We start from the raw sequence: 24,467 nt of genomic DNA, 5'->3' as shown, positions 1-24,467 counted from the left end.
TATTGGACGATTTCGACTAAAAAGAGGGAGATCTTCATTTTGATGTGAATTCAAACTCTCCCAGAAAAAATGTTATCCACGAAGGAGACGAATTCTCGAAAGGAAAAACATTATCATTTTTCGGAAAAATCGAGTTTTTTCGATCTGCAAATGGTTTTTATGCATTGGCCTGTCTTAGCAGAAATTCTACGTCTACTTAGGCCTTGTACAAGGCCTAAGTAATGGCACGTGCCATTAAAATTCAAGACCACTTTAAGAGATCTATTGCAGAATTGAAAATGTACAACTCATTTTGGGTAAGTTCACACAATTGAAAATAAAATTTCTGAAACTGAGGAAAATTTTTGGAATGTGCCCAGAAATAGCAATTTTCCAGCAAAAATTGAAAAAATTCGATAATACATATTTTGACTATTTTTTCAATTTTTTTAAAACTGGGAAAATATTGGCCAAAAAATTGTCACCACTGTGTTCCAAAATATTCCCTCGTTTCAGAAATCATATACCTATTATATCTTTCGACATTTTAGCATTAGTAATTAATGCAAACCTAATATTCGAAAAAAAAAACATTTCCAAAACACGAGTCTTTTCAACAATATACGACTTGCAGATCTCAGTAGAATCGCATCTTTTTTGGTAGTGTAGTAGGTACACAAGGTACCTATCTGAAAGTGGGGAAATGTTGCCAATTTTTTGATCGTTATTGCCAGGTTTCAAAAAAACAAGAAAATTCGTCGTTTTTGACTATTTTTCTCAAATTTTTGAAATTGACAGTAATGGCCAAAGTTGTCATCACCGCGTTCCAAGATACGTATTTACCCAGTTTCAGAAATTATGACTGTCTTTTCATGTTTCATCTTAGTTCATGCGGAATATTTTGAGATAAAAAAAAATTAAAAACAAGAATTTACCCAAAAATAAGCGATTAGCCAATTTTAAACTGCTCGGTAGCGTAAAAGTGGTCTAATACATATTTTGAAGGGATTGGCCCAGCTAGACTCAAGTACTATTTTTGGAACTGGACCATTTCAAGGCTTTACTGAATTTGGCCAAAATCATTTGACATCTTTCTTCTCACGATCCACATTCACACTTGTAGAATAAGTAGCCATACCCTGGGGCATTGAAAGGTGGCTTCAAAAAACAGGGGTTTCATACTTTTAGCTCCATCATGAGCATTTTTTGATCACGCCATGAAATTGGGTGAGTGAGTAAAGGTTCGCTCCGTACCAATGCACCAAATTTTTCGATTTTTCGGGTTTTCTTCACTTTTAAAATCCACGTTGGTGAAATCGACGTGGTGTGAATCACTGCAAATTCTGCTTTCGAAGTGTTTGAATCGAACATCGTATATTATCGTGATATTTAAAATCTGCCTGCAACAGTGTTTTTTTTTTCAAAAAAATTTTCCATTATAAAGTTCTAGCGATAAAGTATCGTTTTTCATCTCCAAAATCTAAAATTTCAGAAGTACAACACCTGCTAAGGACCTTACATAGGTATATAGAAAAACTGTTAAGGATTCTTAACATACGAAGAATAACAACTTGGAAAATAAAAATACCTAGTAAATCAGGGATGAAAAGTTAGCCGAAAGCTTAAAGCCGAAAGCTGAAAGCCGAGCAGATTTTTGCATCAAGCCAAAAGCTAAAAGTTCGGAAGTTTCATTTTTTTCAGCCAAAAGTTCCACTTTTATTTGGTCTTTTTCAAAAGCTTTTTTGCAGAATTGAATTCTTTAAATTTTAGAAAAAAACAAAAAAATGAAAAAAATTTGATTCAATTTTATTTTAATGCGATTTAATGAAATGAAAAAAAAAAGAAAAAATTCTAGTAATGAATGTTCTCCACTATCACTAATTCTGAAATCAATATACCTGATCTAATTTTCAATTCCCTTTTTTGTAAATTGATGGTGTCAGCTAAAAGTTTGAAGTCAAATTTAAAGCAAAATTTTAAAGCTAAAAGCTTAATGAAATATAAGTAGCTGAAAGCTGTTAAATTGAAAATATGAGGAAAAGCCATTGGAAGCCGAAAGTTTTAATTTTGAAATTTCAAGCTAAAAGCTAAAAGCCAAAAGCTGAAGTTTCATTTTAAGGCTTTTCATCCCTGTAGTACAGACAAACATCCTATCAATGAAATGAAAGGCGAATAGGTACAGATAGTAAATATTCTTGTACTTTCGATGAATTAACCATTAGACTGACAATGAGTAGAATTACGTAACCAAAATCTTTTTCAAAAATGAGATTTTTGCAGTTTCTGGTAGTTTTGGTCTTAAGCAACCGGAAAACACAAAAATCTTACTTGTGAAAACATTGTGGGTTAGGTGGCCCTGCGACTCTGCTTAGTTTATCGAAAAAAAAAAAAGAACAAAGCTACAACAACAAAACATCAAAGGCAAAAAATTGAATACTTAATTTCATGTTTTGCACTGATTTTTTAGAATACAGAGTGTCTTAGTATAAGTGAACTGTACATTGACCAGGGTGTCTACCAAAATTTAATTTTCAAAAATAGCGACTTTTCGCGACTTTTTTTCGCGACTTTTAGCGACTTTTTTTCAGTTAAAAGTACCTCCCCCCCCCCAAAAAAAAAATTTCCAACGAAAAAATGTTTTTTTTTCAACAGTTCTCACACCCAATTTGAAGTTTGGACAATTTATAGCGACTTTTTGGTATTTTTGGCGAAAATCGCGACCTTTTCGCGACTTTAGCGCCCTATTTTCAAAATCGCGACTTTTCGCGACTTTTAACGCTATAGCGACCTGGTAGACACCCTGTTGACTCTCTTCACAATCACAAGTCAGCATATTCTTCTTCAAATGGACTGCTGAACACTGCTCGTCTGGCAAAAATCATGATAGAATGCCACAACGATTCCAAAATATTGTCCACCAAGAACGACCTTACAATTGGCCGGACCTATGAAAAAAAAGACCAAAAAAAGTAACTATACTGGTATGAAATGAAAGACGTGGTCGGTTCTACGTTATTAATCATAAAATTACAAGACATTAATATAATCAGTCGAAATGTTTTCCGTTTGTAGTATAGGTAGCCATCTATCAAATTAAGACCATTTTTAAAAGTTGTTTCAACATTTATGGGGATACAATGTCACTGAATTCGATGTAAATTTGTGTTCTTATTTAAATACGTGGCTGACGCGATACGTCGAGCTGCGTCGTTTATTCGTATCAAGAATATGGGAAATTCCTTTCTGCCAATCGAAGGCATGTATATTACATATAAATAAACTTACTATAATATTTAAATTGATACTTTCGTAATTGGGACAATATTATGATAGATGTGTTGTGGCTTCAGTCGAGAGAAAACTCACCTCACATGTATCTACTTACTGCGAGGAGCGCCGAATTTCAAACAAACAACACAGACCCAAGCTGCGATGAACTAGAGTGCGTTGTATACTAGTTTATAAATAAAGGATTATGAAATTAATTTGAATAAATCAAGCGTGAATAAAACCATTTTTTGATATCGATGTTAAGATTCCAGATTCGAGGATTACAAGGCGAATGAGTATGTGTAATGTAAGCACCAGAGTAAGTACATAATTGCTGGATTTATAATGCATATCCTTATAAAGGCTGGGGAAACTCGTTCGTTTTTGATCCATGGACGCGATACACCGACGCGATGTTCATCGTCATTAATTATAATGACATCGTTTTACTAAATTTCCAGATACGAAAACACTATATTTTGAAGATTTTCGAGCACGAATATTGCACGAAAACTCCCCCGAGCTCTTTGAACCAGATTATCATATCAGAGGTGAGAGGTGCAATTGCTACCTTGATGCTCAAAGAATCTAGGCAGAGCAGATGCAGCACGTGTCTGTGAAAATGTTTCCTCCGGGAGCACATACTCGTATCTTGGTGTATTGGGCGACTCGTACGTGTAATTTAAAATCAAAAATTGCTATGTAGAATATTTAGGCATGTGGTAATATTTCTTTTTAGAGAATCATGGACGCTTTTTTACTAACGATGACGAATCAATTGAATCATAATTCGAAACAATTTGAAACTACATATTTTGGCTTCAAGTCAACAATCATTAAAATAAACTTTATATGTACCTGCCTATTTTTAAAATTTTAGTAAAGTTGAAATCATGAGAAAATCACTTAAAGAAAATTTTTAAGCATTCAAAAATAATTTTTAGCAAATTTCCCAACAATAATTCAAAAACTTTGAGATGCCACCTACGTCAAGTTTTATAGTATAAATTTTATTTTTTCAAAAAATTTTGGAAAATTTTGGGAACCTCTACTTGGCCCATGAATAACATCAGAATTTGATCCAACCAAGATGGAAATCTGCAATTTCCAACATATTTCTGAATTCATGGATCGAATATTTTTTTCAAATTTTTCAACCGAATCTCGCAAAAGGTTGTCTTTGGCAGCTTCAGAATGGTACATAAATGAAAATTGAAACAAAATTTCTGTAATAAAAATTCGACACCACTTTTTGAAGGCTCTCATGAGTAGAACAGATCAACATACGAGAGCTAGTATTGTTTGACGTTTTTACTACGACTTGGTAATATTTCAATCGAACATGCCCACAAATAGGTGAAACCTCGCCTAAGATGTTGATTTTTCGAGGTATTTTTCGTGGTCGTCGTGAAAGAGAGACGCGATTATTTGTTTTATCTCTGGTTACACGTCTTCATTTCGTAGCGTGATATCAGAAATTTTCTAATACTTTAATCATAATCAATTAATTTAACGGCACATAATCAAATATTAGGCGAACTTATACTGTTGGTTTGTTTACAAAGTCGAAAGACATAATCGTACACCCCGTTGCGACCAGCCAACCAAATCTTCATAAGCGTACCATTATTTGGTGTATACGGCCTGTCAGCGGGATCCTGCCATTGGTTCCCCCGGTGTGGAGTTTTACATTATTTTCTAACGGCAACATAAAAACAAAACATTAAGTTAGCATTGCCACAGCCATAGCACAAGGCAATCGTACTTACATATCATTTATATGACTCGCGAGTTATTTATGTATCGAACTTGCGCGTTATTTATGCGAGGTTAACGAATTCCGTTACAGTTTTTATATCTTATCGGAACGCAATTCGCTTATAACTCCTTCGGATCATCTTTGGTTCGGGTCGTGAAATTGTATCGGGAGCTTCTTGCCTTCCACATTCGTATTCGACGCGGTACCCTTTCTTGTAGTTTATGAGATAAAAATCGATGTTATCGCCAACTCTATCGCACCTGAGATACCATGAGAGTTTTTTTTTTTGTAAAACTTTTTTTTTCTCTCAATAGATACACCTACCCACAAGTAGTAGACATCCTACCATGTTGTGTAATTTTTTTACTTCTCGATCGTGAATGTCTTAATAGTGCACCGATGAATGGTGTGAGTCGACAACAAAGTGTAAAGTTTAGGTACTCAGGCCTACGTATTTTGCTCGCAGTGTCAATATTTTTTCTGCCCTCGTGAATTCACAAATCATCTCTGTTCGTGAAAAGGGAAAAAAACTTTGGCTTCGATATACTCCTACGATAATATTACCACCTATATTAACTACTTAAATTGACTCGACGAGTTTGGATAACCCAAGAGAAATATGATCCCTTATTCCCTCAGTTTACTTCCTGATTCCTGAAGTGAAAAAAACGAAAGCTTCGACATTTTGAGAAAGGAGGCGAAGAGGAAATCCAAATACATTCGATGATAGATTAGTCTTAATTTATGTCATATCGAATTAAAAAAATATAGCTTTGACGCGCCCTCTTACTTTCGTATCGTTATTTTCACGTATTGCTTTGCGTTCCATCGTTTCTGTCTGTGCTACTGCTATCAACCAATGTGCATTAAAATGAAATACCTATTTGAGGGTGAAATGAGGTTATTGACTCTTGAGTGAGTGAAAATGAAAAAACGTTTGTTTTTCACGTGACTTACTAGATACTCGACCAATGTACGGGGTGTTCGCCAAATCAGGATGTTCATTTTTCTTATTACACCAGGTAACAGGCGAATAGGAGTATATCATCTCCTCGGCTGTTTTGTTAATCGGATATTCAAAATTGAAATTTGAATAAGTGAAATGATTTTTCGAATTAAAATGAATTTTTTTTTTTTTTTTGAAAAATCAACGTACGAGTACTTATCGAGTATTTTATTCAAGGTTTCGAATCAATCGCTGAGTAATACAACGACAGACTCATGCGATGTACAGTGTGAAATTGGTTTGCGAACTTGGGTGTCTGGTGAGTGGATGTCAAAACTTCAGATTTCAGATTTGGATATAACCGGGTGTACTACTTGAGAAAAAACATTGTATGGGCAAATTGCCTATCTTTAAAATTTAAGGGGCATCACAGCTTTGAAAAAAAATGAGAAAAACGTATTTTTGACCTTGGGAATGGGTAGTAATTTGGAAAATGAACAATTTTTGTCATTATAAATTTTTGTTCAACTTTGAAATTGAAATATTTTAAAATAAAGTGTTTTAAAAGAAACAAAATATATTTCTGGCCCCTTCAATTTCAAAGTTGAACAAAAATTCATAAGGACAATAATTGTTCATTTTTCAAAGTACTACCGATTCCCAAGGTCAAAAGTACGTTTTTCTCGATTTTTTTTCAAAGCTCTGTTGCCCTTTAAATTTTAATGATGGGCAACTTGTCCTTATATCTAACGTTTTTTTTTCAAGTCGTACCCGGTTATATCCAAATCTGAAGTTTTGACATCCACTTACCAGACACCCTATCGCAAAACTTTGAAAAAAGTACAAAGAAGATTCTTGTCAATTTTAGTCCGGCTTTAAAACTGAAGAAACTATTGAAATTTTTAAAGCGCTCTTGTGCTTTTGAAGTCTGGTTGTTAAGTCGAATTTCAAAATTGAAAGCTTTACAGCACTTCGAAAATTCCAATCAATCGAAGCTGAGTTGAAATTCTAAAATACAGGTAGGGCACTATTTTGGGCTCCTTTCGAAATTCTGCATCAATGGTATATCAACGTTTGTCCTGTTTGCAATATTTTAGAAGTTGACAGACCCTTGAAAAATCAACTTTCTTCCTTAAATCTTAAAAACTATGTGGTTCTTTTTAGTTGGTGCACATAGAAAAATTTTCAACTAGGTAAAAAAAATGCTTCTGCCTGCACTGATTAGATCATTTTAGAATACTGCTCGGAGATGAAAATCAATCACAATAAAAATGTCACCCAAGTTCTAGTCGTAGTTTTCATTCAAAATGCAATTGGGAAACTCCAAAAATCGGACAGCTGTGCTTTTTCAAGCTGAACCCAAGCAACTTATAGCCTATCTGGTAAAATAAGCCCTGCTTCAACTTAAAAAAAAATCATACTTCCAATTCTAACTGATTGATTTCAAGAATTTTCAAGCGTATTTTTGAAGAGTCAAATACCAGATATAGTAAACACTTCGCAAGAATTAAATAACATCAAACTTACTGCTGTTCTAAAAATGAAAGAACGGTTGTATTTGGACGTAGGTATGGTTAAAACAACTTGAAAATAAATTTCTCGTCATTTTCAGAAAATTTGAACAAAAAAGTGCTAACAAAAGAAAAATTTCCAACCGACAGTAAAAATCCATAGGTAGCTGAAATTTCAAGAGCTGAAGTAGATACATTTTTCGATTTTTGGAAAATTTATGAAATCAAATTTGAGTGAAAAACATGAAAAAATCAAAATGTTATCAAATTAAGCATAAAAAGATGAATTTGGTAGGATGTGTATCCTATATTTGACGCAGGATCAATTTGAAACAATTAGGTACGAATCGTTTTTAAAAGTTCTGGAGCCTCGACCAGAAGATTTTTGAAAATTTTCCACAAAAATTTAGCCAATGAAGTTGGGAAGCTAAAATCTATTTTATATCTACCCTAACATAATTGAAAATTTAACCAGCTTTGGAAAAATAGTATCCAATCAGTAAATTGGATCACAAATAAGCAGCAATCTCGATTAAATGTAGGTACTAAAGTTGATTTAGATAGTTTTTACGACACTATTTAAAAATTTAAATTTTCAAAATAATATACAGTTGGAGGGTTCAAAACGGCTTGAAAACCCTTCCAATCACTTCAGAATGTTGAAATTAGGATATAAAGGACAATATTTAGTCTTCAAAATTCACTGGATACACCTTTATGGGAATTTCAAAAAAATAGCTGAAAGCTCCAAAACTATTCAAACTGGTTCTAACCCGTTTTCAATCAATTTGAGAGGCCAAAAATAAAACACTTTAAGTTACATATTTCAGCGTTCCAGATTAATTTGACAAAATTTCAATTTTTTTGCATTTCTGGGCTCGTCAATTTCAATAAATCACCTCAAATCTATAAAAGTGCATTTAGTATCTGCTCTTTTGATTTAGCTTCAAGCGGTTAAAAATTTGTTTGCCAATTGGGGTATCTCTCTTAGTCTTCTATAAGTTAAGGAATACCTAGACTTACTTCGTACTCATACTACGATTTTGGTTTTTTCATTGGAATTCCTTGAAAATTCGAAAAACCAAAAATTCTTTGAAGGTTCCCAAAAACCCTCATAAATTGATTTGAGAGCTCTTGTTTAAAAAAACTTTATTAACGGGTATTAAGCCGGATTACAAAAATAAATCTTGAAATATAATTTTCTTTATTCGATTTAATAAAAAACAAGCAGATTTGAATTTTTCAAAAATTGGCCAATAATTGAAAAAAAATGCAGTACTTAAAATACTTGAAATTTTACACGATCATGTCCTTCTGGATATATTCATTCGATTTTTTTTTATTTTTCCACCGGTTAAGATCACCCCTATTGAAGGATTTGTTCTTGAATCCTGAATAAAGTGAGGTTTTATTGTCCATCTTTTGTTGGTGTTCGAGAAGACAGGACGTTTAACGAGACGAGCTATCAATTGCTTTTTGCTCATCACTTGTAAATTTTTTGAACTTTTTCCTTTTGTTTTCAAGACTCAAGTTTAATTTTTATATCTGACAAGCTAAATAATTATATCAACTGCTATTCGCTGATTGCAAGAGAATTTTTGCTGTTTGCTAATCATGTATAGATTTTTGATCTTTTCGCCTTTCTTTCAGAACTCGGGATCAAATTCAAAATGAATAGTACCAATCTTATCAGTAGGAAAACATTTTCGTTTCAAAACTGAAAGCTTTTTGCCACCCTCAGTGGATTATTCCCCTAGACTACTCGAATTAACTTTTTTTTTTTTGAACTAATTCTCAAGTGTCAAGAACTTTTTTCACTTATATTTTATTAACACCAGTTTCTCATTAATAATGCAATCGGTCGCGGAAAACACCCGCACTAATCAACGAAGACTAAATGGAAACAATTTTAGTAAACGTTCATCAAGATGGAACTCTCGTTAAGGGAATTTTCCATCAAACACACATGCCAGACGAGTAGGCAAAGCCTATATAAGTGCAGATATAATAAACTCGAGCAATTAAACGATTAAATTAACGCGCCAAATTATCGACTTAGAGTACCTACACCGTGTTCTTTATACTCTTACGTATATTTCCAATTAAAGGAAAAATCGATGATTGTCAGCAAAGGGTATTTTCAATTTAGAACTGCGTGAAACTTTTCGAATGTTGAAAAAAGTTGGAAGCGACTGGCAAAATCAAGAAATACACTCTTTTATACTTTAAAGTACATTTTATGTAGCGAAAACCGAACAATAAGAGGTAGAACTTTAGCAATTCGATGTAGCGTGAAGTGTCTTATTTAATTTTTTTCTTTTCTTTTTTTTTTGTTCTGTGCAGAAATTGGAAATGATTGTAAAAAGCTGCACCTGTTTTGTAATACTTATATAGGTAGGTGAGGTGGGTAAGAAGTAAGTACTGCATAGGAAAATTATACGATTTAATGTAATTATATTTGAAATCGGCTCAAAGTAGAGGTATCTTTTATCGAGCTACTCAAAAGAGAATAATTTCGTTCGAGAGTACGATTAATTTTACTTGATGCATTAATACAAAAGCAAAGTACCTACGATACGACCAAGTTTACATCAATTTAAAAGAATATTAGGTATCTAGATTCGCTTTCAAGGGATGAAGCATTCTTGGTGTGCTTTTTTTTCCTTTCCCTGTACTTTTTTTATTTCGCTTCCTCGAAAAGGTATAGACGACGAGGTAACAACGTAGGTAGATATTTTGTAGTACGCGCAGAGATGAGTTCAAAGAGAACAAATTAACTTAGGAAATTACCGCGTTCGAGAGATAGGTATTTTACTTACTTAGTTGGAAAAGCAATGTAAATTGGTGGTGATTTATTTATATTGTATGGAAAACGGTATAGTGGCCATTATTTTGATTTATAAATCCCTTCAGATTTTCTCATTTTTTTAAGGTGCGCGCGTTGTCCTCGTAACTCATCATCGTCTGCCTTCTATTACTCAAACTACCGATGCCTATAAAATTATTCATTACCTGTCACCTTCGTGAAAGGCGTCTTTTAAAAACGATTTGTTTTTCTAAAATCTTATTATAAATGTAACCCTTTGGCATTTTATTTCATCTGCTCGCCGACCCGGCAGTAAAACGGAATAAAAGGTAAAAAAACAGGGATTACAAAAAAAAAAAAAAGGACGACGCACACCTATAAAAACACGCCATGTTTGTAGAATAGGAGGACACGTGCGTATGGTTATTGCATAGATGATGCTCTGCTACCCCTCTCACACTCTGGTGTCTTTTTCCACGTACATATAGGTATGGAATTATTGTGATGGCGTGTAATTATATAGAAACCATGTAAACGATGACATAATCAAAAATTATTACCGCGAGTTGGTATACACGTTCGAAGAAGCTACCGGTAACTATCTTAAAGCTGCTGCTGTAGCTGTACCTAAGGTTTTCGATGCGCTTGTACCGGCCGGGTACTGCGTCTTCATTATATAGCATTTTAATTAAACATACGCTACAGTCGCTGCTGTGCAGTGTGCACTGCATATTCTTCTCTCTCTGTCTTTGAAAGTCGTATATTTTTGCATTCGCTCGGTGGTATAGTAGAGAGAAAAAGTATATTATAGGTACCTACGTGGAGTGCAGGATGGGTTAGGTACGGCGAGCATGGTTATATTTATGGGGCTGGTGTCGCCGTGTTACAATCACGCAGGCAAATACTGGATGCTGGTTGACAGTTGTGCACTTACTGTATGACTCGTGGTCATTTTTTGTGCGGTGAAAATTAATTTTTCATTTTTTTTTCTGCTTTCAGAGTTCAGTCTGCAGGGCAACATACAGCGATGAATATTTATATGGCGGTTTTTTAGTCGGATTTTCTGTTGGATGTTGCAATTGTAAGAGGATTTTATTGAATACAGAACTTATATGGAGTTTTTCGCTCGATGTGTCAAATGATTCGTTTCTCTCTAAATTTGAAACAGTGAAATTTCACTGCTTAGCAGGGACAACATTTTGCCTTTTTAAAAGCAGTAGTTTTTAACTGCAAAACAATAGAAAATCTACTAAATTTGTCAGTCAAAATGATTTTTTTACTGACTAATTCAGTAGATTTTTCACTGTTTTGCAGCAAAAAAAACTAAGTACTGCTTTTAAAAAGGCGAAATGTCGTGACTGCTAAGCAGTGAAATTTCAATGTTTTAAATTTAGAGAGTTGTTATAATTCAGTGAGTGGTCCTAAAAACAGAAACCGGTTTTTCATGAAGAAACTCAGGACTACTAAATTGACATCAACTTCAATAACCTCATCAGAAATGGAGTAATTATTTGTAAGCAAACGTTACTTTTTTAAATACTGAAATCATCGAAGGATTCTTATTTTGGTCACATACCATCACAATGTGTAAGGTGCACAGGGGTAAATTGGGGCACTTGATCTGGTGCTTGGAGATATGCACAAGCTCATGCCAATACAAATAATTGGTGTCAATTTTCACAAGTGAAAGAAATTCAAAAAGGACAAATTATTGGTATGTCATACCATATGTGTCAGAAGTGATAATTGTTTTAGAATTTAGCATCCCTGGATTGACAAATCAAATTATAGTGCTAGAAATGCTGATTAAAGTTTCAAAGAAGTGGGTTATCGCCCTTGTGTTAAATTTAGAGTATTGCCTAGCGAAGCTAGAGAACGAGAAATATTTAAAGAAGCTACTCGTACAATAATGCCAAGGCTAATGAAAATAGAAAGAAATTGTCTCACATGCCTCAGGTAGGGCAACATCACAGGGGTATGCTGGTTCACCACTTTCTAATGGCAGTGAATTTTCTATAAGTTCAAGTCAAAAACTATTGACATTTACAGAAATGTAAAAGAGTCCTTTTTTGTAAAGAATGAAAAAAGTATGACCAACTGTGCAAAAATCTTGAAATTTCATGCAGTAGAACTTAAAATTTTGAAAAAATAAAAAAAATAATGAAAATTTTTATGTTTTCTCATTCTTTTAAATGTCTGATGTTCTACTGCATAAAATTTCAAGATTTTTGCACACTTGGTCATATTTTTTCATTACCTACAAAATAAAGGACTCTTGTAAAATTTCTGTAAATGTCATAGTTTTCATCTTACAGAAAATTCTCTTTCACAAGATAATGATGGGTCAGCATGCCTGTTATTAGTGTTGTGCCTGATTAGTGATTATAATTGAAATGCGATTTTTGTTCCTGATAATCAAGGGACGATTAATCAAATAATCACACATCAAATAATCGCATATAACAATATTTTTGTTTTTTGTTCTTTTCACAATTTTCATCCATTACTTGCATTGTGTCTGTGGTTTAGATAGTTTTTGAACCTTGTGGTGATCAACGACCATAATTTCTTGTAGAATTCAGAGTATTTGTACATAATACCAGCGGCCAAACGATTTATAAGGCTAGATTGGCGGTCAAAGGTTTTCAAGATCCTGTTGAGCATGAAATAAGTGCAACGTATTCTCCGGTACCCAAGCTAGACACAGTTTGTTTATTGTTATCTCTTGCCATTCAAAGAAAATGGGTTATTATTCAAGCTGACGTTGTGACGGCATGAAATTTTCTAAATTAATAAATTGAGAAATTGGGCTTCGATGCTCCGAAGTATCAATTTATCATTCTAAAAATATGAAATTTTCATTCCTTTACGAGAAAAATTGAATCAAAATTCACCTATTTTATTTTTCATTCTAAAATTTAATATTTTTCATTCAAAATTTCAGCTTTTAGAAAAGCCAAAAGCTAGCTGAAAGCTAGCCAAATTAATTGCAAAAGCCAAAGCCAAAAGTTTCAGTTTTTCTTTTGGAAGTTAGAAGCCGAAAGTCAAGTTTCATTTTGAAGCTTTCAGTCCCTGCTACCTACTTTAATTTCAGCAATCTGAGTTGATTGAAGGTTCTAGTCACATTTTGAAAATTCCATATTTTCAAGGGGAACTTCAACTTTCTTAAATCTACCGGAAACTCCAGAAATTCTTGTAATGGTTTGAAACCATTCACAATTGATTTGGGAGAGCTGATAAAAATGGTTACAAACCAAACATCAACTTTCTAGATCAATTTAGTAAAATTTTGATTTTTTTGCATTCATGACCCAAATTTGATTTTCAAAAATTTTCCAATAATACACTGAGGCACCTGAAATCTTGGTTGGTGATGAATTTTTTCATGCTCTTTTGATTTAGCAGAGTTTGGTTCGAAATTTTTTTAGTCAGCTTCTGTAGAAAATATTTTTTTTTTTTTGAAACAGAACTAAACATTGTGAGCATAAATAACGCTTCAGACCATTTTTAGATTCTCTGGTAAGTTTTCAATTTTCTCCTGAAATTTTTGAATTGCTCTGGGAAGTTTGAAAATAAACTTCAGCAGCTACAACTTTGGTTGGCGCATATTGGGCATTATCTTGACTACTTTAGGTAATTATCTACAATTTTGACCAATGGAAAAATATTGAAAAAAATTCAAATGTTCCTGTTCTAAATTTCATCATTTTTTTAGGATCAAGAGTTCTCAAAATAATGGTTTTTTTATTCGAAATCTATCTTTCGTAAATAAACTGTGATGCAATCATCACAAATTTTCCAAACAGTAAAGACGAAAATTTAAAAAATATATGAGACAACGCAACGCAGACTCCACAAGAATTAACAATTGAAACCGGAAGATTTCGCTGATTACAAGAGAATTTTAGCATTTGCTGTTTGCTCATTTGTTGCTTTAATACTTCATTCTTCTGAACTTTTCTTTAAAAAAATCTTCATGACATGATTAAAATTACCTCGTACATTTAGCATCAATTTAAAAATTGATTTTTCGCTTCTCGATAGATGACTGATTTTTCAAATTGAAATTGAGTTCAAAAAATGTTTTTAAAGTTTAAAGATGAAAAGAATAAGTATAGCAAATCGTAATACATATTATGGTTATTAGGGTGTCCCTTATTTATACTTGGTGAAAAAAAAAAATTCGAATTTTTTGCGGGACCCCCCCTGAGTTGGTTCGTATACATGAGAAAATAATGCCCAAAAATTTTCAGCTCAATTGGATTATATTAACCTGCCCCGCATCGCCACTCTTTGTTGAAAAAAGGAGCGCGCCCGAGCTCCGCATTGCTCGGCCACGGCGCGTGGCACACGAAACGTAACGTACGGGGGTTGATAGGCACCAACATCTTTCTACTTCTTATTGTTTTTGTTGGTGCTTGTACGCTTTGGAACTTTTGTTGATAACTCCTCCATGTCTCTGATGAACAATGTACCATTCTACAGTAAAAACTATGACTTATTTTCTACAGGGAGCGCCCGTGATTTCTGTTTTATGAATAAATTTTGCACTTTTTGATAAAAAATGAATTGGAAACCTAAACATGACTGTAATTATTAGAGTTTCATACAGAAATGAAATGAATACGATTTAATTAAAGAGGGAAGCAAAACATTTTTGAATTTATCAAAAAATTCATATTTGTATCATCAAAAAAGAAGAAAATAAGTAGATTGGAAACGGCCAAAATCAGTTCTGAACAAACCACTTTTATTTTGATGTATAATTCTGAAATACATTTTTGGGCAAGATAATTTCAGGGAAACTATTTTTCGCGTTTTTTTCTTTTATTGCGTTTTTTTTTAGAAATACTTTTTCCAGTTGCTAATTTTTTTCAAAAAGAAAATGTAAAAATTAAAAAAAACAATTTTTAAAAACTTTTATTTTTATTTTCATGAAAAATAATTGCGATTGAACAATTTTTCAAAACCCATTTTTTTGTGTTGAAATATTTTGGTCTTTCTTCTTTATCCAAGTACATAATGTAATCATTATTATTGAGAATAACAAAATCTTGATTGTATAAAAAAAGTTCCTTGAAATTGCGACTTCCAATTTTTGTTTTCCTGATGGGCGGAGTGGGGGGGGGGGGGCGGCGGCGGGCAGGAAAGCGGAAAAATTCAAACTATCTACTCGTATGGGCACTAAAAGGCTTCAATAATTTCGTAAATTACTCTTCAAAATGCATCACGTTCTTCAAAATCACATGAAGGCACAACTTATTATAATTATGTAGTAGTATCAGTTCCAAAAAAGTGCATTAAATGCAAGAATGTGCATAATGAACAAGCACAGGTGATGGGGAGACACTGTGGAATTATGAACAAAAGTTCGGAGGCCTAAAAGCACCAAAAAATACAATAGGAAGTGGAAAGATGTTGGCGCGTATAAACCTCCGTACGTTACGTTTCGTGTGCCACGCGCCATGGTGGAGTAATGCGGAGCTCCGGCGCGCTCCTTTTTTCAACAAAGAGGGGCGATGCGGGGCAGGTTAATATAATCCAATTGGGCTAAAAATTTTTGGGCATCATTTTCTCATGTATACGAACCAAACTAGGGGGGGTCCCGCAAAAAATTCAAAACTTTTTTTTAAGGGACACCCTAATGGTTATATGCATAGATACATATTCTGTGTAACCTATACTTTTGCAGTTCTACTTTTTGCTCAGAAATCAACTTTTTCGTGCAAAAAATTATTTGGTCTTTTTAAAATGTATTTCAAATGCTATAATAAACACATATTTTGTCCGCAGCAAACAATAATGTATAGTAGCTTACTTTTAACAGCCTTCTCTCATCGTGACTCATTTGCAATTTTATTTGTTTGCATTTTTTGCACCTTATGCTTTCTTTTCAACTTCATATGCATTAATTTAACATCATATGAAGAGAAATCTGGATACCCATCAATTGTACATTTTGAGAATATCCATTTAATACGGATTTAGCCACTAAGTACCAATCTTATACTATGTACGATATAGAGGTACCAGCGCATTCGTGCGAAGAATCGGCGATTTCATGAGAAAAACCTGGCCGAAGAAGAAAGAGGCAAGGTAGAGAGGATTAACACCAGTAATGTACCTCGGTTACATGGTCGTGCATTGCATAAAATTTCAATAAATGACCTAAAAGCCGCAATATTTTTCAGTACATAAAAAAATGTTAATGTGCAAATGATTACAATGGTCTTTGTTCGACAATGCACGATAATCTTCCGCACAAGGTAACACCGTATAAAGCACACTTTAGCGGAAACTACGAATATCTTGGCGTACCAACGACACACATTCGTACTTAAGCATAGGGAAAAAATCCGCCATAATTTGAATCCAATAAACACACGAATGCTTGGAATGCTGTATTACCTATTATAACTATAAAATTAGGATACGCGACTTTCAAGTTTTAATTCGTACATTTCGGTTTCATCAAAAATGACAACAACGAAACGAACAGGAAATGCGTGAAAAATGAAATGAAAAAAAAAAGATGAGAGAATTTCCCAGTAAAGGAAAACACAACGAATCGTTACATCGCAGCCTTGAAACGACAAACGACCACGGGACGGATATGCGAGGAAGACAGGGATAAGCGAGAGAGTTTTTAGAGCGTCGAAAAACGTTATTTTACAAATCTCGTTGTTTTGTAATGAGAAATGGTGACCCGTTTTTATTATATTATGAAACTTTATGCGGATCAGAATTTATTATTTCTTAAGCCGACTTGGAAATGGACTTCTGAAATGAAATACACAACGACTAATATATTTCCTATTAAATTCGTATATCTTTGTTTATTCAGGATGATGCAGCATCTGGCGCAGGAAATTGGATTACATATTTTCTAAATCGAAAGGACACCGAGCCTTTTTCTCCAACGCCAACACTGAACAGTGATTCGCAAATACGAGTAATATCCTATAAACCAACTCTCTGCGACGGTGTAGCTTCAAAATTCAAGCTGTTTTCATGTTTCAGATTATTCATATCCCGAATTGAACTTTTCTTTGTGGGCTAATAAATGCGTCGAATTTGTTGTTATACGCGAGTTTTCAGGTACCTACCCAACTTTCGTTGCAAAACAATCTCACCAAAGGAAAAATTTAATTAATAGTGCCCCTACCCAGTACCCACTAATCAGTAACCTGTCATGCTTTTTCAGCCGAATTTTTTCTTAGGATGCAGTTTTGATTTCAAAGAGGAGGAAATGCACTTTCAGATTACACTTTCATGTACAAAATTTCTCACTGAATAGGGAAGAGGATCAGAGAACATGAACATCTTGCTCTCCAAGTAACATTCAATGGTTTGAATTTTTCAAGACAGGATCAAACAAAGTTCAATTCATGCTTACTTAAAAGAGACCATCCTGAAGGATGTGGTTTTCTCTCAGAACGACCAGTTTTAGAAAATATTCAACGATTTCCCTTATGAAGCAAACTTTTAAAAAATTCAGTAAAATATTCCACTCAGCTTGTTCTTCGCAAAAGCTCACAGCGTCCCTTCTCAATTTGTAGGTACCCAAAAATGGAATGAGGCAAACCTTTTCGTCTGTAAGTTCGGAATTAATCGAATAATATGGATTAATTTATGGTGTAATTAACCTAGTTCGACTGGTAAAAATTTAACGATGATTCATCATCAATTTATTTTTTGGTGATTTCTTTTTAAGAATTTGTTGATTTTCAAAGAAAAAAAAATATGAGTCCATAATATGGAATGATTTAGAAAAAAAAAATCCAAGAAAATGAACTCAAAATCGATTGCACATTGCAAAAATTATTTAAAAAATGCATTATCCGTTCTTTAGTTTTTTTTTGCTATGCATTCTTCACTGTTTTGTTTCAGTTCAAGTTGAGTAGCTAAAAATCTAGGAATGAAAGTTTCGTTCCGATCGAAGATTCCAAAGTCAAAGGGTTCCCAAAGTCACCTTACCCAATAAAAATAATTTCGAAACAATGATTTTTTTTTCAAAATAATCACAATTTTTTGCCTGAATAAAGAAAAAAAAGCTTTAAAATTTTATTGTTGTCGTTTTATAGCAGATTTTAACGATTTCTGGAAAAATTAATTTTTGTCTTTTTCTGAAAAATTGAAGGCTCATTCACGATTGAACGATGGGGGCAATTTTTCGACGGTATTCGAACTCGCAAAAGTTCATTTCATTATTATTTATTCTGAAAAATATACTCATCATCAATTTGCTCAAAAACATTCAATCATGAGCGGGTAGTGGGTACCCAGAACTGCACTACATAATTCAAAGTTTTCACAGCATATACTATTGTAGTTACTTGATGACAAACGGTCACATTCTTACATTTATTTTTGCAGAGGAAAAATCTGAGTACCTATAGAAATATAAAAAGCATAATATTTAGATTTTTCGCGAATTCTTGCGAATCACTTATACGAGGGGCCATTCGAAAACATTCACTATTATTATTAAAATAAGAATTTTAAAAATTTATACCCCTTTATGACATCAAATATTTTTATACTTATTCGATTTGTCTCCAACTTTAATAGAAAAAAAAATGATTTCATTTTTCTTTTCCATAGCTTTTCTACCCTTGTAAAAGTAGGTACCTACTTATTCTCCTCCAAACAGACTTTTCACAGGTCGATCGATAAGAAAATGGAAACTTTTCAAACACTTTCATCTTTCAGTGTAATTCGATCTGCCTCACAGGGAAATTTGCACAAAACCACGACCTATCCCACTGCATATGGATGATAAACCATGGAAAATACACCATCGCGTAATATACAAACTGGGAGCAAAGTGTTTTCAAGTTCATTGTCCTTCAGATTCTCTATTCACCACTCCAACAGTAGGTATACACTTTAATTCACGCACTTCTGGCTGAAATCCACACCTAATACAGCTCTAGTAAAATAATTACATCACCATCTTCCCTTCTGCGATGTGAAACCCTCTTGTATATAGAATACCATTGAATATAGTGTACTGGCTTATAGCACATTATTCAGATTGATATTAACACCTCGTCTTGTTCGAGAATATATAAGGGGAAAATGCGGCACGAAAGATGGTATTTAGAGGACTTGTGCTGTACCAGAAGCAGCAATAGGAGATGCAGAAGTACCTAATTCTTGTATAACGACAAATAAGCGAGATCGGGAATTTAATTCATCACATACGCACGTTCAAATCAACGTGCATAAAAATAATGAAGGTCTAAACCGACTTGTACAGTTGTACTTACCAAGAAGGGGTAAACTATCGTACAATAGCTCAGTCGAAGTGTCTTGTTTGAAATTTGCTTTTTGCAAAAACCAGCGGTATATGCATAAAAGCGTAAGAGAGAGAGAGAGAGAGACGTCTGTTTTAGAAAAACTTTATACGTCGCAAAAATAGGGAGAGAAACTGTCGAGAGTCCAGAGAGTATAGGAATAAAAAAAAAAAAGGTTGTAGGGTGTGTCGTTGGTGTATACATTGTAAGTACGATTTCAAAGAGCCGACTTTGGTTTTTTGTTTTTTACTCAACGATCGACGTAGAGTATTCCTTCGGTTGGAAAATTATTTTGGGGAAAATTCGCCGTGTTTTGTGACACACAGAGAAACGAGACTGAAAAAAAAACTAGCCCTTGGCTTGTTTTTTCAACCTATCAAATATCCCGACGAATGACTCGATGCCATGGAAATGACAACATCATCGGAGTAGGAACGTTTCATTTATTCTCTTTGATCGGATCGGATCGAATTCAGCGCTCTTATGTGTACAAGTTCAACCTCCACTCAAGTCTTACAGATCGTGCATACGCATGTACTCGCAGCTTGTACTGATTTTATGCTTATATAGACTACAGTAGGCACTATTAGATGGGTGGATTATTAAAAAGTTAAATTAATGCCGGCGTCTAGTTTGGAAATTTATCTCGTAGGTGTGGTAGCTGACTGGAGCTGCATATTTATGCAGAACGCTCCGGTTCCGTTTGCTCCTTCGAGTTGGCTACATTTACCGTAAAGGACAAATAACACAGAGTGTTGCAGTTTGCTGTAGTCATTCATTGGTAATTAATTTATCAAATGGTATAAATATTGTGACATTTATCCGCATAGATCAGCGTGGTTACTCTTGTACCATAAATATAGTAATCTACATTATGCATAGTAATGAAGAAAGGTGTTCGTTTAAATAAGTGGTGCGAAAACTGTACACTCGTACAGTCGCTATAGTGGTTGATCTGTTGTGCAAGTATTTATCCCTCAAACCACAAAAAATTGAAAATCAGCATATACTTGATTTGCAATCAAATTCCATCGGGTGAGTTTTTTTTTTCTATTTTGTAAAAGCCGGACAATGATGTGGGATGTTTTTGGGAAAGGTATTCAAGAAAAATTGCAATTTCAGAAAAAAAAGCACAATTGGTCCAGAATGATGAAAAATTTTCTATAACTGTAACTCAACCTCAATTGTGAGTTGAAATTCATACAGAAAAAATAGTAGCCCCGGAAGTGTCCCTGGGGGGACATATGAGTCCTCAAAATAAAATTCCTGTTTTTTTTTTTGAAATGTTGGAAGGTTTTTTCTCTAGCCTCTATACAATCTGTTTTCAACAAAATGGTCAGTCTCAACACAATTGAAAAACGCCTGTTTTTGGGCAGCTTTGTATCTTGAAAATACATATTTTATTCTCGAATAACTATAACTGAAGAATAATGCCAAAACATCAAAAATTTATCATTGCTTGCAATTAGATAGGGAGATATTTTGGAATCCGGAGGTACCTAGGTACCTATCAATTTTTTGGCTACTGTTGCCAACTTCAAAACCCCGGAAATATTTGACAAGTTTTTGCCAATATTTCTCAGTTTTAAAAAATTGGCAATGATGACCCAAAGTTGTACTACAGCATTCCAAAATATTGCCTCAGTTTCAAAAATTATAAGTATCTTTCGATGTTTGGGCGAACTCCACGCTTAATCTTTTGAAGTGAAAATATTTTCAAAATAAGTACGACTTTGTTCAAAAATTGACGATTAGAAAATTTTCAACCACAGAGTACAACCTTAACAGTGGTAATGGATTTTGAAGGCAATGGGCTACGTTGACACAGAATTTCACACACTGTGTTTTGGGAATTGGGTCATTTTGTTCACAACAAATTGGCTGAAGCAAAAAAAAAAAAAACAAAAAAAAAACGGAATTTCTTCGGAAATTCCCCTCTTTGAGGATCCATAGCTACCTATGAGGGACACTTCCAGTGCAAACAAATTTTCTGGTTGACTTTCCACTCAAAATGAACGTCTCCGCCAAATTTTGGTGAACATCCTACAACATATTTTCTTTCTGGTAGTCCACCCAAATGGTCGATAACATACTCGAGAGGTGCCGCTTTCCAAATAAAACAAAACTTGAAAATTTGTAAATAAGTTTAAATTTCGAACTTTAACGATTTTTTATTAATTTCTTCCGCAACCTAATGATGACAGGTACAAATTAAAATATGTGCATTAAAATGCGAATTTTGCTGAAGGGGTGATGCTTTTCCTTGAAAATAAAACTTTGACATTAAAAATAAGTAGGTATTAAGTTAAGTATTATTGTTTATTGCTCTGTTTGATGGAGGTTGAATGTTTAATGAATAATAACTGATATTTCCAATAGTTCGAAAAATTCACATACGTGATCACAATAATAGCAGTCCAGCAGAATTCAAGCAGTTCCATAAGAAAGATTTACTGCTGCAGGTTACAAAACAGTGATGGATCTGACACAACTATTACCATTATTTAAAAAAAGTAAGTACTTCATTTTATTCTCAATTTTTCAAATTCAAGTAAGATACGTAACATGTACCTACGAAGAATAAACAGTAGGTAATTGAGTCATAGAGTAAGAAAAGAAAAATTTTTAATCAAATTATCGTGAAATAAATAATTATGTACCTACATAATATAAATTTGTATAGACGCTAAATAATTGTAGGTAAGTAAGCAATTTTCAATACAGGCAAAAGACCTTAAAAAATACAAAAAAATTGATATTTTCACAATTTTTTGTACTTTTGAAGGTCTTATGATCGCATTGAATATTTATTGCTTACAATATTTAGTAGAAGTACTTCGTGAACCGTTTCTGTACTGTTTCATGATAAGTGAAAGTGAAATACATTAGGGTGGATCGCCTAAAAAAAATGTTGGCGGATTTTGATCATAATAATAGAAGAGATCTTTATTTTGAGTTGAAAATTAGTCAGAAATTTTTTTAGCTTCGGAGCTGAGGTGCCCTGGAGGGGAGATATATGAGCCCTCAAAGAGAGGGGCATTTTCGAAAAAATCGTGATAGTATTTTCACTCTAGCCCCTCTATCCTACCAACCACGTGATAGTTTTTTCGCTCTAGTCCCTTTCCCCAACCAACCAGTTTTGGGAAAAATGAAAATATTTGAGATTTTGCGAGGATCTAAGCTATTGTTGTCAAAATTTAGACCACTTTTAGGGTTCTACTGAGCGGGTGAAAATTAGCAAATCGCTTATTTTCGGATAAATTCGTGTTTTGGGTATTTTTTCTTCACAAACATTTCGCATTAAGTAATTAGGTATGTCATAATATAGAAAGAAATATTTTGGAACGCAGTAGAGCCGATTTTTTTTTGTCATTAAGCATTGCCAATTTAAAAAAAAAAAACAAAAAAATGACCAAAAACTTATAAATTTTTTGCAATTTTTCAAAATTGGCAATAGGTAATGGTTAAATAACCGGCACCACCGCGTTCCAGAATATTCTCCCACTTCTAACATAGGAATTATATACTTACTTGATGCAAAATATTTGCAAAGAAGAAATTTTCAAACGGATTTATCCAAAAATTTCAAATTTTCAACTGTGCAGTATAACACTGAAAGGCAAAGGTGATTTTGGATTTTGACAGCGATAGCATAAATCGATGCAGAATCTCAAATTCTTCTATTTGGGACTGAACCATTTTTTTGAAAACAGGTTGGATAGGGGCTAGCGCGAAACAACCACTTTTTTTCTCGAAAATGTCCCCTCTTTCAAGACCTATATCTCCCCTTCAGAGATAACTCTGTAAGGCTAAACATTTTTCTAGGTAATTTTCAACTCAAAATGAAGGTCTCGCCTGAATTTGGTCGAAATCAGTCGACTTTTTTTCGCGAACCACCCTAAAATACATATTCTTCAATGACAATAGAATCGTATCATTTTAAAATCCCTAACCTTCGCAGAAAAGATGAGTTTAGGTTATCAAAATTTTTAAAACTATTACTTCATCCCGGACTGAGGTAAGCTAAGAGGACGATACTTTCCCATTAGGGATGAAAACTTAAAATCTCGTTTTGTTCTCTCCTTGGAAAAATCTTCGCTAGGTATGTCGTTTTGCGATGAGACGTGCAGAAAGTAGCGCCGAAATTCTAAATATCAAAGTAAGTATTCAATTATTTTTCTCAATTTTCATAATGCAAGTAAGATAGCATATTCATAAGAGTAAGTAATGGCAATTGAATTGGTGGGGGAGGTGAGAAAAATTTCTATGCACGTAATCAAATTATATTGTAAGGTCTATACACATTCTGATGTAACCCACTTCGGTATCTATCCACTCACTTCAGAGTGGAAAAAAATCCCATTCATTCTAAAATAGGTACCTACTACCTCCTCCAGTTTTACGTATTTTAGTCTTCACGACATTTGAAAACTTTCGAGCTGTTTTTCTTCTTTTCGTGTTTTTACCAACCGAGCTTACCTTACCAAATGATGAGATTTCGTAACGTGGACAGCCCACGTTGAAAAGTTGATTAAATAATGAAATTTACTCGATTTTTTCGGCGCTCGTAGATGTTTCCGGTAACCATATAGGTATAAAAATAGGTAGGTACACTTGTACTCGTATATACGTAGTTTGAAAACTACATACACACCTACTACATGCAGGTACATAGTAAAATGGAACAAAATCAATTTCAAGTCTTCATTAAGCATTCTTCAAACATGTGATTCGATTTCACTTGTACGTTTGCCAATCGATACATTACCGTCGATATTCGAACACCAGTGTAAAGGTATATGGAAAAGGTAAAGGTAAGATTTGAAAAAGGAAAAAAAATGAAAAGTTTACCAACTTTTCGGACAACCGTGAGCGAATAAAACGAGACATCCTGTTG

General features: G+C 33.7%; 1 protein-coding gene across 1 annotated transcript in view; it reads right to left on the bottom strand.

The window, feature by feature from the left end:
- Positions 1 to 2,408: 2,408 nt before the first annotated feature.
- Positions 2,409 to 24,467, bottom strand: part of LOC135838720 (mucin-5AC-like) — a 352,792-nt gene continuing 330,733 nt past the window's right edge. The window contains exon 17 of the transcript XR_010557469.1: positions 2,409 to 2,924. The gene's annotated coding sequence lies outside the window, so the exon portion shown is untranslated. The remainder of the gene's footprint in view (positions 2,925 to 24,467) is intronic.

Source organism: Planococcus citri, chromosome 3 (assembly GCF_950023065.1).
Source record: "Planococcus citri chromosome 3, ihPlaCitr1.1, whole genome shotgun sequence".
NCBI classification, from domain to species: domain Eukaryota; kingdom Metazoa; phylum Arthropoda; class Insecta; order Hemiptera; family Pseudococcidae; genus Planococcus; species Planococcus citri.
This window is presented reverse-complemented; position numbering and strand designations above follow the sequence as displayed.